A 16,972-nucleotide genomic window follows, 5' to 3' on the forward strand; every position below is an offset into this window, starting at 1 on the left:
CTTTTTTTTCTTAGTGAGTCTGGCTAAGAGTTTGTCAATTTTGTTAATCTTCTCGAAGCACCAGCTCTTAGTTTCATTGATCCATCTGCTGGGTTTTTTGGTTTCAATTTCATTTGTTTCTGCTCTAAATTTATTATTTCCCTCTGACTGCTGACTTTGGGCTTTGTTTGTTCTTCTTTTTCTAATTCTGTTAGATGTAGCTTAAGATTGCTTATTTGTGATTTTTTTTGTTTGTAAAGGTGGGCCTGTATTACTATAAATTTCCCTCCTTGGACCACTTTTGCTGCATCCCATATGAGTTGGTATGGTGTATTTTCATTTTCATTTGTCTCCAGATATTTTTTGATTTCTCCTTTAATTTCTTCAATGATCCATTGATTGTTCAGTAGTATGTTGTATAGTCTTCACATATATGTGACTTTCCCAGCTTTTTTCTTGTAGTTGATTTCTAGTTTCATATCATTGTGGTTGGAAAAGACACTTGATATGATTTCAATCTTGTTAAATTTATTGAGGCTTGCCTTGTTTCCCAACGTATGGTCTATCCTTGAGAATGTTCCATGTGCACTTGAGAAGAATGTGTAATCTGCTGTTTTTGAATGGAGTGTTCTATATATCTCTATTAAGTCCATTTGGTCTAGTTTTTTGTTTAATTCCACTATTTCCTTGTTGACTTTCTGTCTGGATGATCTATCCATTGATGTAAGTGGGGTGTTAAGGTCCCCTACTATTATTGTGTTGTTAATATCTCCTTTTAGGTTTGTTAATAGTTGCTTTATGTACTTTGATGCTCTTGTGTTGGGTGCACATATATTTATGTGTTGTGTCTTCTTGGTGGAGTGTCCTTTTTATCATTATATACTGCCCGTCTTTGTCTCTCATTGCCTGTTTTATTTTGAAGTTTATTTTATCTAAGTATGGCAACAACTGCTTTCTTTTGTTCACCAGTAGCTTGGAGTATCATCTTCTATCCCTTCTTTCTAGGCCTGTGTTTATCTTAAGAGCTGAGATGTGTTTCCTGGAGGCAGCCTATTGTTGCATCTTGTTTTTTTAATCCGTCCCGCCACTCTGTATCTTTTGATTGGAGAATTCAATCCATTTACATTAGAGTGATTATTGATATATGAGGGCTTAATGCTGCCATTTTATCATTCATTTTCCAGTTGTTCTGTACTTCCCTTGTTTCTTGTCCTGTGTGTTTCAGACTACCAATTCAGTTTTGTAGTTCTCTATGATAGGTTTCTTTTTTTTTTTTTAATTTTATTTATTTATTTTTCCCCCCAAAGCCCCAGTAGATAGTTGTATGTCATAGCTGCACATCCTTCTAGTTGCTGTATGTGGGATGCGGCCTCAGCATGGCCAGAGAAGCGATGTGTCGGTGCGCACCCGGGATCCGAACCCGGGCCGCCAGCAGTGGAGCGCGTGCACTTAACCGCTAAGCCACGGGCCGGCCCATATGATAGGTTTCTCAGTTTTCTCCTTATTTGTCATTTGTGTCTCTGTTCTGATTATTTGTTTAGTGGTTACGATGAGGTTTGTATGAAAAATCTCATAGATGAGACAGTCCATTTTCTGATAGCCTCATATTTACTTAGACTAAGCTGATTCCATCCCTTTCCTCTTCCCCTTCTAAGTTATTGTTGTCACAAATTATTCCATCTTGTGTTGTGAGTTTGTGGTTAAAATGACAGAGATTATATTTATTTTTGATGTTTTCTTTCCTTTTATCTTTAATGTTATAATTAAGTGTTTGCTAACCTGTTCTGATATAGAACTGCAATTTCCTGAATTTGTCTGCCTATTTATCTCCTTGATCAAGGCTTCGTAAACTCTTTATTTCTTTTTTCTTCTTGATTATTTCTTTTAGAGGATGTCTTATGGCAATGTACTCTCTTAGCTTTTGTTTATCTCAGAAAGTTTTTATTTCTCCATCATATCTGAAGGATATTTTTGTTGGATAGAGTATTCTTTTTTATTTTAATAATTTTATTTATTTATTTTTTTGTGTGTGTGTGTGAGGAAGATCAGCCCTGAGCTAACATCCATGCTAATCCTCCTCTTTTTGCTGAGGAGGACCAGCTCTGAGCTAACATCTATTGCCAATCCTCCTCCTTTTTTTACCCCCAAAGCCCGAGTATATAGCTGCATGTCATAGCTGCACATCCTTCTAATTGCCGTATGTGGGACGTGGCCTCAGCATGGCTGGAGAAGCGGTGCATCGGTGCGTGCCTGGGATCCGAACCCGGGCCGCCAGCAGTGGAACACGTGCCCTTAACCGCTAAGCCACAGAGCTGGCCCAGATAGAGTATTCTTGGCTGAAAGTTTTTGTCTTTCATAATTTTGTACATATCATTCTACTGTCTCCTAGCCTGTAAGGTTTCTGCCGAGAAATCTGCTGAAAGCCTGATAGGGGTTCCTTTGTAAGTTATTTTCTTCTGCCTTACTGCCCTTAATAGTTTTTCTTTGTCATTGACTTTGCCACCTTTACTACTATATGCCTTGGAGAAGATCTTTTTACATTGATATAATCAGGAGTTCTATTAGCTTCTTTTAATTGTATTTCCAGCTCCTTCCCCAGGTTTGGGAAGTTCTCAGCTATTATTTCTTTGAACAAGCTTTCTGCTCCATTCTCCCTCTATTCTCCCTCTGGAATACCTATAATCCTTATGTTTCATTTCCTAATTGAGTCAGATATTTCTCAGATAATTTCTTCATTTCTCTTTAGTCTTAGTTCTCTCTCCTCCTCCATCTGAAGCATTTCTATATTTCTGTCCTTCAGATTGCTAATTCTGTCCTCCATAATATCAGCTCTGTTATTCAGGAACTCCATATTTTTCTTTTTTCCTTTTTTTTGTGAGGAAGATTAGGCCTGAGCTAACATCCATTGCCAATCATCCTCTTTGTTTTGCTGAGGAAGACTGGCCCTGGGCTAACATCTGTGCTCATCTTCCTCTACCACAGGATGGCTTGGTGCGTCGGTCCGCACCTGGGATCCGAACCTGCAAGTCCTGGGCCACCGAAGTGGAGCGTGCAAACTTAACCACTACACCACCGGGCCATCTCATTGCCAGACTTTTGCCATCCTGACATCCTTGTAACGTGGCAGCGGTGTGCTCCTGAATCACAGAAATTAAGGTGGGGAAACAATGACTATAAATTCAATAGTCAGGGTTATGGAAAACCTGGTTCTTCCTGGCTCCCTGGCAAACCCCGTTTTTTTCATTTTTACATTCTTTCACCCACCATAGTGCATTACGAACAACTATTCTTCCCCAGAGGCCTCAGCACTCCTCCTTCTGGTCCTTTGAGCACGTGCAGCTGGATTTCATTCAATTGCCACTTACTATGGCTTGTGAATATGTTCTTGTTCTTGTATGTGTTTTCCGGATGGGTTAAAGCCTTTCTTTGCCACAAAGCTGATGACCTCACAATGGCAAAGAAACTGTTAGAAAATGTATTTCACACTTGGGATGTACCTTCCACAATCTGCAGTGACCAAGGCACCCACTTCGCTTGGCTAATCATACGAACCTTAATGAAAACTTTGCAAACTTCTTGGGATTCTCACTGTCCCTATCACCCTCAATCATCAGGCAAAGTCAAGAAAACTAATGGAAAAACTGGATTCATGCAGAAGAAATATTAAATTACACTGGACTACATGAGCTAAGAAAGATGGTCTAATGTTTTGTTTTTCCAGATTTAAAGAAATATTTTCTCTTAATCTATCAACTATTTGGTAAGACATACCTTTGTGAACAAAGATGAAACATTGACCTTTTCTCCCTACCTAAGCCTTCCAGAATTCAGAAATTCTCAGTGAGTATTCTTATTTCACTTGTATAAATAATCAGGTCAGGGGCCAGCCCAGTGGCACAAGCAATTAAGTGTGCATGCTCCGCTGCGGTGTCCTGGGGTTTGCCAGTTTGAATCCTGGGCACGCACCAACGCACCACTTGGCAAGCCATGCTGTGGCGGTGTCCCATATAAAGTGGAGGAAGACGGGCATGGATGTTAGCCAGGGCCAGTCTTCCTCAGCAAAAAAAAAAGAGGAGGATTGGAAGATGTTAGCACAGGGCTGATCTTCCTCACTAAATAAATAAATAAATAATCAGGCCAAGTTTTTAAGATAAACAAATTAGTTTTACTGTGACAATTTTTGGTAAAAAATGAGGGTAATTGTAGAGAGGAAAATTATGTTTGCACCTTTGTAAATATTAGATTCTAGTCCTATTGTCTTCGAGGTTTGTTATATACTGTGGACTGGACTTCCCTGGCTTAAGATATTGCTTTTGGTCTTGCTGACTGTTCCTAGTGCCCTCTTTGGAAAACATGAACTGACTCCACATGAGACAGTCACTAAGAGATCAGTGTCTGTTGGCACACAGCCTTCTGCTGATCTCCTGTTGTCTTATGTGAGTCTGACCAGCTACTGTAACTCCCTACTGTCTTATGCTCAAGCCCATCATCAACAGGTTAAAGATGCTTTCCAAGATTCCAATTTAAAGGATCCTGTTGGTCACAGTGCAGAGTGTGGTACTGGGTATACTAGAAGCATCATCAGGGGAAGACAGCCCTCGAGCCCCATGGAAAGGACCTCACCAAGTGTTCCTGACCACTGACACTGCTACAGAACTAGAAGACATTGCATGCTATGTGTCCCCTCTTGAGTACACCTTCCACCTATGGGGAATCATGGGCTTATGAATGTCTAGACAGCTGGTGTATGGCAGGACAATGCCTTTTAGGATTCCATAGTATTTTCTTTCAAGTTCTTTTAAAAGAAGAAACCCAACCACCATCTCATAGGTCTACACAAAACTTGGTGACCCCTTTTTACACCCCATCTACTCTCCATTGATTACCATTGCCAAAAACTTTGTCCCTTGGATTGACATTGTCCATAATGACCTGTTGATGAAAAATGTATCCCTAACCTTAGGTACTCTGGCAAATTCTACTGCTTCAGCCTTGGATTGATAACAATGATCCCTGGATTCCCTAGCAAGGGTTGTATTTGATAATCGAATGGCACTCAATTATATCCTTGAAGAACAGGGTGATATCTATGTCATAGCCAACACTTCCTACTGTACCTGGATCAACTCTTCTGGTAACGAGTTAGAACTTGGAAAAATTACAAAAATATCACGGGGTGTCTACAGTCCAATGTCTTCTAATGACACCCTCTGGTTCCCTATCAATGTTTTCAGCTGGCTTCCTTCAGGTACGTGTGCTTGGATGAGATCAGGACTTCAAATATTGTTTATGATGATTATTAGAATTTTGTTGTGCGTACTTGTGTTTAAGCTTCTTATGCTGCTACTCACTCAGATCTGCTCAATTTATACTAATGATTTATACTAATGATTATTGTTCTGATTTGTGTGATCTTTGTCGCCTTCAAGCTACTAAAGATTTGCATTTCTCCATGCTGTGTGTCTGTCTCTACCACCTGAATAATGATTGCTCAGCGACTTGAGATGATCGACCAATCTTGAAACTCCAAACAAAGGACTTGATACTTTTTCAGATAAAGACCGTGCCTACGACTCATTTCCTGACCATCTCCATATTGCTCAGACGCAGCCAGAGCCTCTGACTGCGTTATTCCTACTGATGACTGAGCACTTCGCTTCCCTCGACATGAGGGATATGGCTTCCCAAGAATGAGCCTTCCTGGAAATGAGGGAAATATCAATATATCAAACAGTTGATCTGAGATATTTTCAGGTGAAAGATCTTGATCAGAAGGGGAAAATGTAGACAGTGACAACAAAATGGAGTAACATATGTCAAGACTTCTAAAATGGAGCTGGGAGGCCATTAAGGAAATGGAGCTTATGCACGCACACCATGACTCTACCCAGAGGGAATGTAGCTTTTGAACTGTGCCTCACTGTTGTCATCTGGACCCTCTCTCAAGAAATATGTTTACTCCAATAGATAAGAACTTTGTGCCTTAGAGATGGCCTTAGCAGTCAATCACATATACCCTAGAAGTAACAGTTGTTGCTAGGACAAACCACAAATTTTGCAAAACCACCTGTGTAACTTATCTCTTTTTGCCTTTATAAACCCTTGCCTCCTCGTCTTCCTCAGGACACGTTTTGGGTTTCTGCCTGAATCTGTGTCTCCTGAGTTGCAATTCTAATTGCCTAAATAAATATCTGCTATTTGAATTGTAGTGAATTTTTCGTCAGTTGATATCTCATAGTTCTGGGGGCTACAGGTCCCAGATCAAAGTCCCAGATCATATAGGTTGACTTCTGGTGAGGCCTCTCTTCCTGGCTTGCAGAGAGCTGCCTTCTTGCTGTGTCCTCACATGGGGGGAGGGGGAGAGGGCAAGCTTTCTGGTGCTTCTTCTTATAGGGATACTAATCCTATGGGATCAGAGCCCCACCCTTATGGCCTCACTTAACCTTATTTACTTCCTGTCTCCAAATACAGTTACACTGGGGGTTAGGCCTTTAACATGTGAATTTTTTGGGGGAAAAATTCAGTCTATACCACCCTCCTTCCTCAGGACTCCAACCACGCCATGCACATAACTGAATTGTAGCCTGTATTATGTTGTGGTTTTAGGTACTATTTATTTTTCTGGTTCTAAAAGTAAGACATAGTTAGAGTAGAAAGTGTGGAAAATGCATAAAAATATAAAGAAAATAAAAATACATAAACCTACAACCTAGAGATAAACATTATTGAGATGCTAGGGGGTTTTTTTGGTGTTTTTCTTCCTGTGTTTTTCATAAATTTTTTTTACATAATTTGGGTCAAACAATATGATTCTTATTTTGGTAACAGCTTTCTTGAGATATAATGCACATACCATGCAATTCACCAGTGAGTGAATTCACCAAATGAATGAGAGCACAGGAAGGTCCAGGTTAGTGCAGGGACCATGGGGGCTGAGGAGGTACAGGTGTCAGAGTCATGAAGGCTGGCTCTGTAGGACTTACCCCCCAGTTGACAGGGGGCTCAGTGCAGACTCAGGTGGTAACAAGGCATGGTGAGGCCCAGAACCCTCCACTTTGAAGTTGAAGTGGCCAATGGAAGATGAGGAAGCCACACTCCACAGTCATTTCGGGGCAGATGCTGGTGGGGACGGTCTGAAGACTGGCAGCAACTGTGTTTTGTACTCCACTCTGTGGGCAGCAGTCTTTATGCAAAGCCCTGGGAGAATGACCTTCACTGAGCTGGCCAGGTCATCAAACTCTCTACTCACCTGGACATCCTGAGGAGACACCCAGGACAAGGCAGCACATTGTCACTTTCTGAGAACTTGACTTCTTTTAATTACACACACAGGGTCTTGAAGAAGCTCCTTAGTACAGCTTCTTTCCTATGGATGACAATGTCATTACTCCCCAAACTATTATTATAGAGAAGGGCAGGTGTTCATGAGGGCTTCTGGGAGCCTGCTCTATTTCTTGATCTGGGGTCAAGTGAAAATTTACAGTAAGGATTCAGACGTACTTCCCTTAAAGCTGAGGATAAAATCTGGGCTAGGCTGATTAGACTAATGATAACAGTGAAGGACAGAAAATAGAATGTTGTATCTAGACTAGCGTTGATCTCTGATTCAGAATCAAGATCTAATGTTGATGGATGAGGATTTGGTCCCAGGCCTCTCTGACTGCACACCCCATGGGATTTCCATTATACTAAAGCTTCTGATAATAACCATACATTATATTGAATAAGCTATATTGTTGCAGGAGAATTTCGTATATCCCTCCATTTGTTTTAGAATGATAGAGTCCAGTGCTGACAGGCATTCTCAGAGCAGAGAGAACAGGGTCAAGGCAAGCTCACCTCTGCCTGTGGAGCTGTAGAGATGAGGCAGGTAGAAGGAAACAAAGACATTTGACACCAGGTGGCACAAGCCTGAGGATTGGAACCGTGAAAACACATCTCTGGAGAGGCTTTGATTCAAGTCTGGATGGAAATAAATCAGGATGAGAATAAGCAGTGACTTGAGACTAGACTTTCTTTTAATAGTTTGTATTTGGGGAATCTCTCCTTAGTGTTTAACTGCCTTGGAAAAGAATGACATTGTTTCTATGTTAAAAACGCAAAATAGAATGAAAATGGGTCCTGATCTCCCTCACAGCCACACAAGGGACTCTTCCAGCACCAGGATCCACCTGCAGGCCGGACGGGCTGGGAGGAGGGGCCGCCTTGCAAAGGCTGAACCTGCAAATCCAAACACCAGAGAACCGTGAGCATCGTGCTCCCCGAGCCAGCTATTCTCTCTCAGCCAGTGAAGAACCAGGCAGGGGTCCGAGGTGAGACTGGGGCGGCACCCCAGTCAGGAGCAGGAGTGGAGCCAGAGGGGAGTCATGACCCACAGTCAGGCCTGGGCTGGAACGTGGACTCTGCCACACCATGGATCTGGGCAGGGCACTCTAGTTCTCTAATCCCCACTTTCTCCCTTTAAACGGTCCCTCAAGAGGCTGTTGGGAGGATCCCAGGTGGGGTTTATGGAAAGCTCTTACAGAGAAGTCCAGCAGTTCCAGGGCAGACACTGGATTCTCCTGGACAGACTTGAGAACACCAAAGCAGCCTGCACTTCGCATGGGATTCCTGGACAGCTAAGAAACCCACACACGCACACACTGAGAACAGCTGAGCCCGGGGAGGCCGGGAGATCAGCGTGAGGGGAAGGAAGGAGTCCTCATCTCAGGTGACACGGCCGAGGACGGCCCCACTGTCTCTGCTCCGGTGTCTCCATGGGACAGGATGCCTTGGGTGAGGCTGCAGGGCCAAGGAGAGAGGAAGGGAGTGATTGCTGGCTGAGTGCTCACGTAGTGCCCTGCTCTTTGCAGGGGACAAGGGTACAGACACACAAGACACACTCCTGCCCATAAAGAGCTCACCCATTGTGGGGAGGAGAGGAAAAGGAACCTCATATAAATGCAGTGTGATAAGTGCAATAGAGAGTGTGCCCCAGCTCCCCCTGGAGTAAAGTTCGGATGAGGACAGAGCCCCTGAGCTGAGCTCCACAGGTGAGGTGGGCGGAGCCGGGCACTTCAGCAAGAGGAGCAGCAGGAGCAAAGCAGAGGTGAGATCCCGCCCTGTGTGCACGGAGAATCCCAGGCAGCTGGGAGTCAGAGGATGGGTTTCAAAGTGGGAGGGAAGAGGGGGGATGGCAGAGCCCAGATCCTGAGGACGTGCTGTGAGTGACACACTGGGAAGCTTGGATTTATCCAGAGGGGAGCCACTGACGGGTTTAAACCAAGAGGGACAGGAGCACGTTTCTGGTTTAGGAAGATCACCTGGGAGCAGGTGGGAAGGAAGGGCCAGAGAGGAGAAAGCAGCAGGACCACAGGACTGGGGGAGGGGAAGTGAGAAGGAGGAGCAGGCAGCCTGGGCGTGCTGCAGGAGGTGAGATGGAGGAGGGAAGATGTGGGAAAGAGAGGGAGGGGCGAGTGCTGGGCCCCAGCTTCTGATGGGACGGAGTCCCCCTGACCAAGGGGCAGCCCTTAGAGGGAGATGATGCCTTCAGATTGGATCTCATAATCTGATGTGCCTAAGGGCCACGTGGGGGAGCATCCAGCTGGTGGCTGGAAGTGGGGATACAGAGCTTAAGAGAGAGGTCCAGGTTCTAGCCAAGGGCAGGAGAGGAGTGAGCCTCAGGCTGCAGATGGGGGTGCTGCAGGGGGCTCCTCTGCTAGTTGAGGGAGCTGAGGGCCCAGGAGGGCTGGATCCCCTGGAGCTGGTGGTTCTGTCCTCTGAGCACATGCTGTTGGCACAGTGGTCCTCGTGGACCTGCTCCACCCTCAATCACACCCTCCCTTCTCTGTCTTCTGCTCTCAGCCCCGCTCAGCAGCTCCCTCCCCCGTGGCAGCCCTGGAGGAAGGAACCCCTGCTGTGCGCCCAGGGCCTCAGGTAGGTCTGAGCCTGGGTCCAGCAAGGCCAGAGGAAGAGCAGGGGAGAAGATGAAGGGGAAGCAAGGGTGCCCTGGCCATCTTCAGCAGAGCAGCACCCAGTGGGCTGAGAAGGAGGAAGGGCAGCTGGGAGGGAAGGATGGAGGGGGAGGAGTCTGCAGAAGGGCATGGGCCAGGCCAGATGGGTGAGTGAATGGCAAAAGGAAGAAGTGGTCACAAGAAGAAGCCAGGAGGCCCCTTCCCATCTGAGCTCTGGAACCTGTGTCCCCTGCTGCCACTGGGGTGGGGAGATGTGACAGAGGAGGGATCTGCATGCACAGGCACAGACAGGTCTGTGTGGGGCCTCCCCCATCAGACTAGCACTCCCAACAAGAATCCTCAGTGTCTGGGTGACCCGGAGGCCCAGGCCCAGGCTCAGGGCTCCCACCACAGAGATGCGATGTTGCTGCAGCAGAAAGACATGTGCACTGTGCTGCCTTGCACACAGATCACCCCAGGCTCCCAGCTGGAGCTGCTGGTGCATCCACTGGGTCAGGCTTCACATTCCAGCCCCCACACACGCCCCAGGGACCCTGGGCAGGTCAGTGAGTAAAAGCTGGATAATGACTCTGCTTCATCGGAGTCTCCCAGTGTTCAGGGAGATCCCCCAGCAGACACGCCTAGAGCGTCCCTCCCCTGGTGGAGACCAGCAGCTGCTCCCTGGCCCTCAGAGCTCAGAGGGTGCTCCTATGAGTTCTGCCCCAGCTGGCACCCTGTACCTATCACTGTGACAGCATCTGTTCTGGGAAACCCCCCAGCTCCCTCCCCACATCCTTTCCTCCTCCCTCTCCTCCTGCTGGACCTGAACTCCAGGCCTCAGCACCGCTCTTGGCCACTTTGTCTTGGAGCCAGTCCCACTTCTCTCTGACTCCTCAGTCCCCAGCTCTGGCCTCAAATTTCAGCATCTCTCGTGGTCTCCTCTGGCCTTGGCTCCTTCCATGGGGAGCAAAGGTGGGCAAGATTGCAGCGGGCAGGCCCTGATCACTCTGGCAGCCCATGACCTGTCAGGGCTCTGCCTCTTTCCTTCCCTCTGGTTTGCGGCCCCTGCTCTGGTCCCCTGCTGAGGCCTGGGACCCTGCCTGGGCCTGGAGGGGCAGCCCCCACACAGCAGGCCCCCAGCAGCCATGTGCCGAGCAGAGCACGTGAGCTGCACCCACCCTGCACCAGGCTCTCTGAAGGTGCTTCATACATACGTGTGTGATTCCCAGCTCCCCGCCTGGGCAGTGGGAATTATGAGCCCCAGTGTTCGAATGGTGAACTCCAGTGAGATGGACAGAGCTGGGCGCTCTCGAATTGTGGCTCTGGCTCCATCATGGGTAGAGTGTGGTAGGCTTGGGAATTAAAGTGCTGAACAGCTGCAAGACCATGGACCCCTGGTCCCTGGGGTGGCTATGAGCCTGGAGACTGTGAAGTGGGGGACACTCATGCTCCTTTCCTCATGCTGAGTTCCTCTAACACGTTGTTGGTCTTAAGTGCCTCACCCATGGCAGAGGCTCCAGGATCTCCAAAGCCATTGTCTGAGATGTCCAGGACTCTCAGGAAGATGTTTGCCTGGAATGCAAAAGAGAGAAGACATGGGAGCACATGTGATAGTGGAGAAAGTCAGGGGCCACAGCCTCAGAGCCCAGGAGGCCTGAGGTGGAAAGAGCATGGACACAGTGTGGAACGGCAGAGACCAGGTTAGAGTCTTGTGTCTTGGATGGTGGTGAGCAGTGGAGCTGAACCCCTGGAAGCACAGTGGAGAGAGGGTGTGGATGTGAATGAACCTCAGAGCCTGGGGGGCCCCCAGAGACACAGTGATCAGGCCCTGTGCCCACTTGGGGCCCTCTCAAGGGCAGGGACCCAGAGGCACAGAGCAGCCAATATGCCCAGGGGGCTCCAGTGAAGGGCAGTTGCGGGGCTGTGATGGGGAGAAGGGTGGAGCTGGTGGATGTGCTGGGAAGACAGAGCCTGAGCTGCCACCTCGTGGGCAGGACCCCAGGTCAGCCCTGTCAGAGGGCACGGCAGTGGCTGCCATTCCTTGAGGAGGACCCACAGGGGGAGCCACACCAAGAGCACTGCAGGCACCTGTGCCACCCTGGCAGGGGCTGCAGCCACCCATTCCCGAGGCTACAAGCCACAACCTCCAAGGGAGTAAGTGGGCTGTTGAGAGTGTGCTGGGACCCAAGGGGGCCAGGGTGTCATCTCAGGAAGCATCTGCATAAGTCTAACAGCCAGCATGTGTCACCAGACTGTACCATGTCCCCACCAGCCGAGTGTCTGTGATATTTGGTATAGGTGTGTGACATTCAACTTCGGTCCCCTCAGTAAGTGATGTGAGAGTGGGCACAGGGAGATGGAACAGTGTCATCATTAAGTGGAGCTGGAAACATCAAAGTTACTTAAAGAAATATTCTTGAAGTTCTGCTGAAAAGATCCAATGTTCATTTCTCCTTTTTTTTTCTTTTCCCCCTTTTCTCCCCAAAGCCCCAGTAGATAGTTGTATGTCATAGTTGCACATCCCTCTAGTTGCTGTATGTGGGACGCTGCCTCAGCATGGATGGAGAAGCGGTGCGTTGGTGTGCTCCTGGGATCCGAACCCAGGCCACCAGTAGCGGAGTGCGTGCACTTAACCGCTAAGCCGCGGGGCCGGCCCCCAAGGTTCATTTCTTAATGAATAAAGAGCTGCAAAGATGGGGGGCTGGCACCTGGGAGACCTGCCCCTAAAAGACAGGCCAGTGGGGCTGATGGGTGGGGGCCTCATACCTCCAGTCCCTTGGCAAAGGCCGTGGCTCCTGGGCCTCAAAGGTGATTCCAGCTCATGTTAAGCTTGTTGAGTGCTGTGTTTTCCGCCAGGGCTTGTTCCAAGTGTCTCCCCTTCAGAAACACCAAGAGAGACCTTCTTATTCACTGTTTATTCCTTCAAAAAATGATACTGATGCCTGCTGTGTGCCAGGGTCTCTGCTGGGCCTGAGGGTCATGGAGTTGAACCCAACATGGGCCTGCCTTGCCCTCAAGAATTTCACATGTAATGGGGGAGACATATATCCAAATTAATGGAGTATGAGCTCTTCTAGTCTACAAACGGGGAGGCGTGGGAACAGAGTGGGGGCTAACCCTGGCTGGGGCGTCAGGAAAGTGAGAACAGAGGAGATAAACTTGAAGACTGAGGGACTCCCCATGCCCGTGTGCACACACAGTGGAGGGCAGACACAGGAAAGAGTGAATGTGTGGAGGCCAAGGGATCATGGGGCACTAGTGGTAATATACACAGGCCTGGTGCTGGTGGTGGCGGAGGGAGGCAGTGAAATGAGGTAGGAGCCATGGGCACTTGAGGGATGCTGAGATCCTTGAATGCTAGGACAAGGGTCTTGGGCACCGCCCTATTGAGGGTGAGGAGGCAGGGTAGGCTTTAAGAAGTGACAAGGCTGGATTCCTTAGTGGTGGGCGTAGGGGAGGGACTCAGGTGGGCAGGGGCAGAGACAAGAGGCAAGGGGACTGTTGGGAGGCTTGTGCCATAGTCTATAGGCAAGAAGTGACATGGCCAGCCCCGCTGTGGTGGAGAGGAGGCAGGGGTGGTAGAGGAAGGAAAGGGGGGCCCTGTGGGGTTAAGATACCCTAAGAGATATTCAGCATGTAAAATAGGCAGAAGCCCCACCCACCCGCCCACCCTGCTCTCCACTCTGTCAGCACTCAGCTAATCTGGTCTGAGTCCAGTTTTCAGAAGTTCCAGGATCAACACATCTCCAGGTTGTGTGGTCTGCTGTGTGGAACTACTGACCCCCTTCTTCACCTGGCTAACAGCTCCTCATCCTTCTAACCTAGGGTCACGGTGTTAGGAAGGCTTGCCCGCCTGGCTGGGCTGGGCCACCTCGGGCCTCATGTCCACTGTGCTTCCATCCTTCCAGGCTCTGGCCATTAGACCTCTCTTTGCCTGGCCTGTCTCTCTCACCAGACTAGGAGTCCCTCAGGGATCTGAACTTGACCCCTCTCCATGGTCCCAGCACCGAGCACAGGTCTAGTAAGGCTGGTCTGAAGAAATGCACAGAGGAAAACAGATGTATTGACTGAGCTCAGCCAGCCCGTGGGGCCAGAACACGTCTGGGCAGACACTTTCAGTACCTTGGAGAGCTCCCTACAAGGAGGGGAGGCCCCTGCGCTGCTTCTCTGAGAACAGGGCTCCAGACGCCATGCCCAGCACCGGGTCTGACCCCCACAGGTTCCAGATAGGGGTACTTTCCTCCTCCTCAGACACTTCCAGGGCTGGGAAGAGAGGGCAGTGGTCTCCCACTTTGTAGGGAAGCCCCTTTGCGGGACAGCTGGAGGATGAGAAAGTTCTTCTACAAGGAGGAATCGGTCTCTTGTGGTTCCAATGCTTGGTCTTCATGACCTCTGTAGCCAACTATGTGGCAGGTGCTACAATTGCCGTGGGTCAGGTGAGGACACTGGGACCCAAGCTCCTTCACCCTCCAGGGAGTTGGGCCCACCCACAGATCCCCACTTGGGGAAACAAAATGGCCCTGCTGCGTCTGTCCTTTTCCAGGCTGGAGGCCGCCCCCTCCCGTATTTGTGCAGCCTCCACAGGGCCATAGCCTCCAGCCTGCTCCCTCCTGGTTGCCTCTCTGGTGCTCACCGTCTGACCGTGCAGGCCCAGAGGGATGCCTATACTTAGTTTGAAAGTTTGAAAGTTTGAAATGAGCTTGTCTGTTAATTTCTCTGACTTCCCACAATAATTTTCTTAGATGGGGGTCTGGCTCTCTGGCAGTTAGATTCTAGGGCTGATTCTCACAGGCCAAGGCTGGTGCCACCCCATGCACTCTAAGCAGTTTGAGACAGAGCAGTGACTCCCAAAATTTCTCTATCAGACACATCTGCTGGGGCTCCTGCTAAAATGCAGATGCACAGGCCTCCCCCCAAGAGTCTGGTGCAGCAGGTCCAAGGCCCAGGAATCTGTATTCCTAAGCCAGGGTCCCAGGTGATTCTTATAATTGATTGGAGTAGTTGAGGACAGGCAAGTAGACCTCCATGTACCTCACAAAGCAGATAACCCCTGCAAAGGCCCTGGGGCATTAGAGAAAGTGGTGAGATCAAAGAATCCCACTGATGTCTTCTACAGACTCAGAATAAAATTTTAATGCCTTTTGCCATGATTTGTAGCCCTGCAGCCCCCTGTCACCTCTCCACTCCACAGCCTGGCCACTCTGCCCTGGCCCAATAGCCCATTCACACTGGTGTCTGTCAATCTGAGAAATAGGTCTGCATGTTCACCGTTCCTCTGCTTGAAATGCACTCCCTCTGGTCTTGCCATGGCTGATTCCTCCCCACCCTGCCCATTTCGGCTTCTATGTCGCCTCCTCACAGAGGCCACTCTGGCCACCCACCTAAGCAAGGACCCCCATTCTTCTCTAGAATCACACCCGTGTTTGTTTCTTTTGTAGCACCAATAATTATGGAGAATGACCTTGTTAATGTGTGTTCCCTGAGGCCAGGGCCTCTGTTGTGTTCATGCTGGGTCCCTACTGGCTAAGTCAGCACCCAGCACAGGCAGCAGTGGGCAATGTGATGTCCAGGCAGTGGACTAAGAGTTCTGTGTGGGAGGAGTGGGGAAGGGGCAGGCTGAAGTGGGACATGGGGAGAGGGCCCAGAGCATGGATGCTCAGAGTGGTCCTGCCAACCTCCCCCCACCCCTGCCCCAGGAAGACGGGCCCCATGGTGGCCCAGGCCAGATGGGACCTGCTTGTTCACTCAGATGATTAGAGCTCAGGTCCAGGGACTTCAGGCCCCTGTGGGCCAGCAGGAGTTCAGCAAGGTACTGGGGCGCCTGCTCCTCTAGGCTGTTCCTTGCCAGCTGTACCCTCTGCATGGCTGGGTTCACTGTGAGGGCGGCACACACAGCCTGGGTGCCCACTGCTCCCAGCTGGTTCTCCGATAGCTCCACATCTGGGGGCCGGCACCACTCCCAGTCAGCAGGCTCCAAAGTCAGGCACGACCCTCCCCCACCCTCCTCCATCCCCCAAACCTCCAGGCCTGAGGCAGTGGAAGGGGCTTTGCAGGCGGACTGTCCTGGGGTTGCATGGTGACTCTGCAACCCATCTGCTGGATACCCCACCCCCACCCCATGTGTCCACGAGTTTCTTTGTCAAGGGGTTACACCACCTCCTTTGTGGTGCTCTGGAGGATGCTGTGATGGGGCCACAGCCACCCCGTTGATGACTCGTGCCTGGCAGCAATATAACTCCCACAGAAGCCCTCACAGCCGCATCTCTGCAGACTGGCAACGACAGCCCAGAGGCCATGCACGGAGCACTGACATGGGCCAGACTCTCGGCTGAGCATCTAATGCTCATCACAACCCTGAGGGCTAAGTGGTGTTGTTGGGTTCATTTCACAGATTGGAAACTGAGGCTCAGCGAGGTTGAGCTGCTTGCCCAGGGTCACCCTGATCTTCTGTGGCAGAGGCGGCATTTGGATCCAGCCCCGCCAAACTCCCCCAGCCCTCCCTCCTCTCACCCTGCCAGCCCCGGTATCTCTGTGTCGAAGGACTCTCCCCCTGCAGTCAGGCATTGGGAGGCCCCCATCTGCAGGGGGTGCTGCCCGGCAGAAGAGGGGTTGAGGGGTGGGGTGGGTCAGGAAGGGAGTGGCGTCCAGCCTTGGGTGCACCACTGAGGGTCTAACTCCACCCCCACCCACCCCACCCTGCGATGAGGCCCCTCCCCCAGCAACACCAGCAGGTCCAGGGGGAGAAGGCCTGGCTGTGTAACACACAAAACTATGTGCAATGCTTAGGTGGGCTCTAATAGCAAGAGCCGAGCTGGAAGATCACCTCCCCTTCTCTATGCCCAGCCTCTGTTAATGTGTCCCGGGGCAGCTTCTGTTTTTGTGGGCAAACACAGCACACTCCTTCTTATGCTGAGTGCAGAGTCACTTATGATCTCTGGGTATTTTTACTACAATTGGGGTCAAGCCAGAGTGCCCCACCCTCTTCTTGCCCGTTCATGCAGAAATGCAGACTCTCCCCTGAAAGCTCACCTTTTCCTCTCGCCGGGGGATGTTCCAGGGAT

At 49.6% G+C, this 16,972-nt stretch overlaps 1 pseudogene; it reads right to left on the bottom strand.

Moving 5' to 3' along the window:
* Positions 1 to 7,060: 7,060 nt before the first annotated feature.
* Positions 7,061 to 15,921, bottom strand: LOC131398622 (leucine-rich repeat-containing protein 74B-like; annotated as a pseudogene).
* Between the last annotated feature and the right edge of the window lie 1,051 nt (positions 15,922 to 16,972).

Source organism: Diceros bicornis, chromosome 35 (genome assembly GCF_020826845.1).
Source record: "Diceros bicornis minor isolate mBicDic1 chromosome 35, mDicBic1.mat.cur, whole genome shotgun sequence".
In the NCBI taxonomy this organism is placed as follows: Eukaryota; Metazoa; Chordata; class Mammalia; order Perissodactyla; family Rhinocerotidae; genus Diceros; species Diceros bicornis.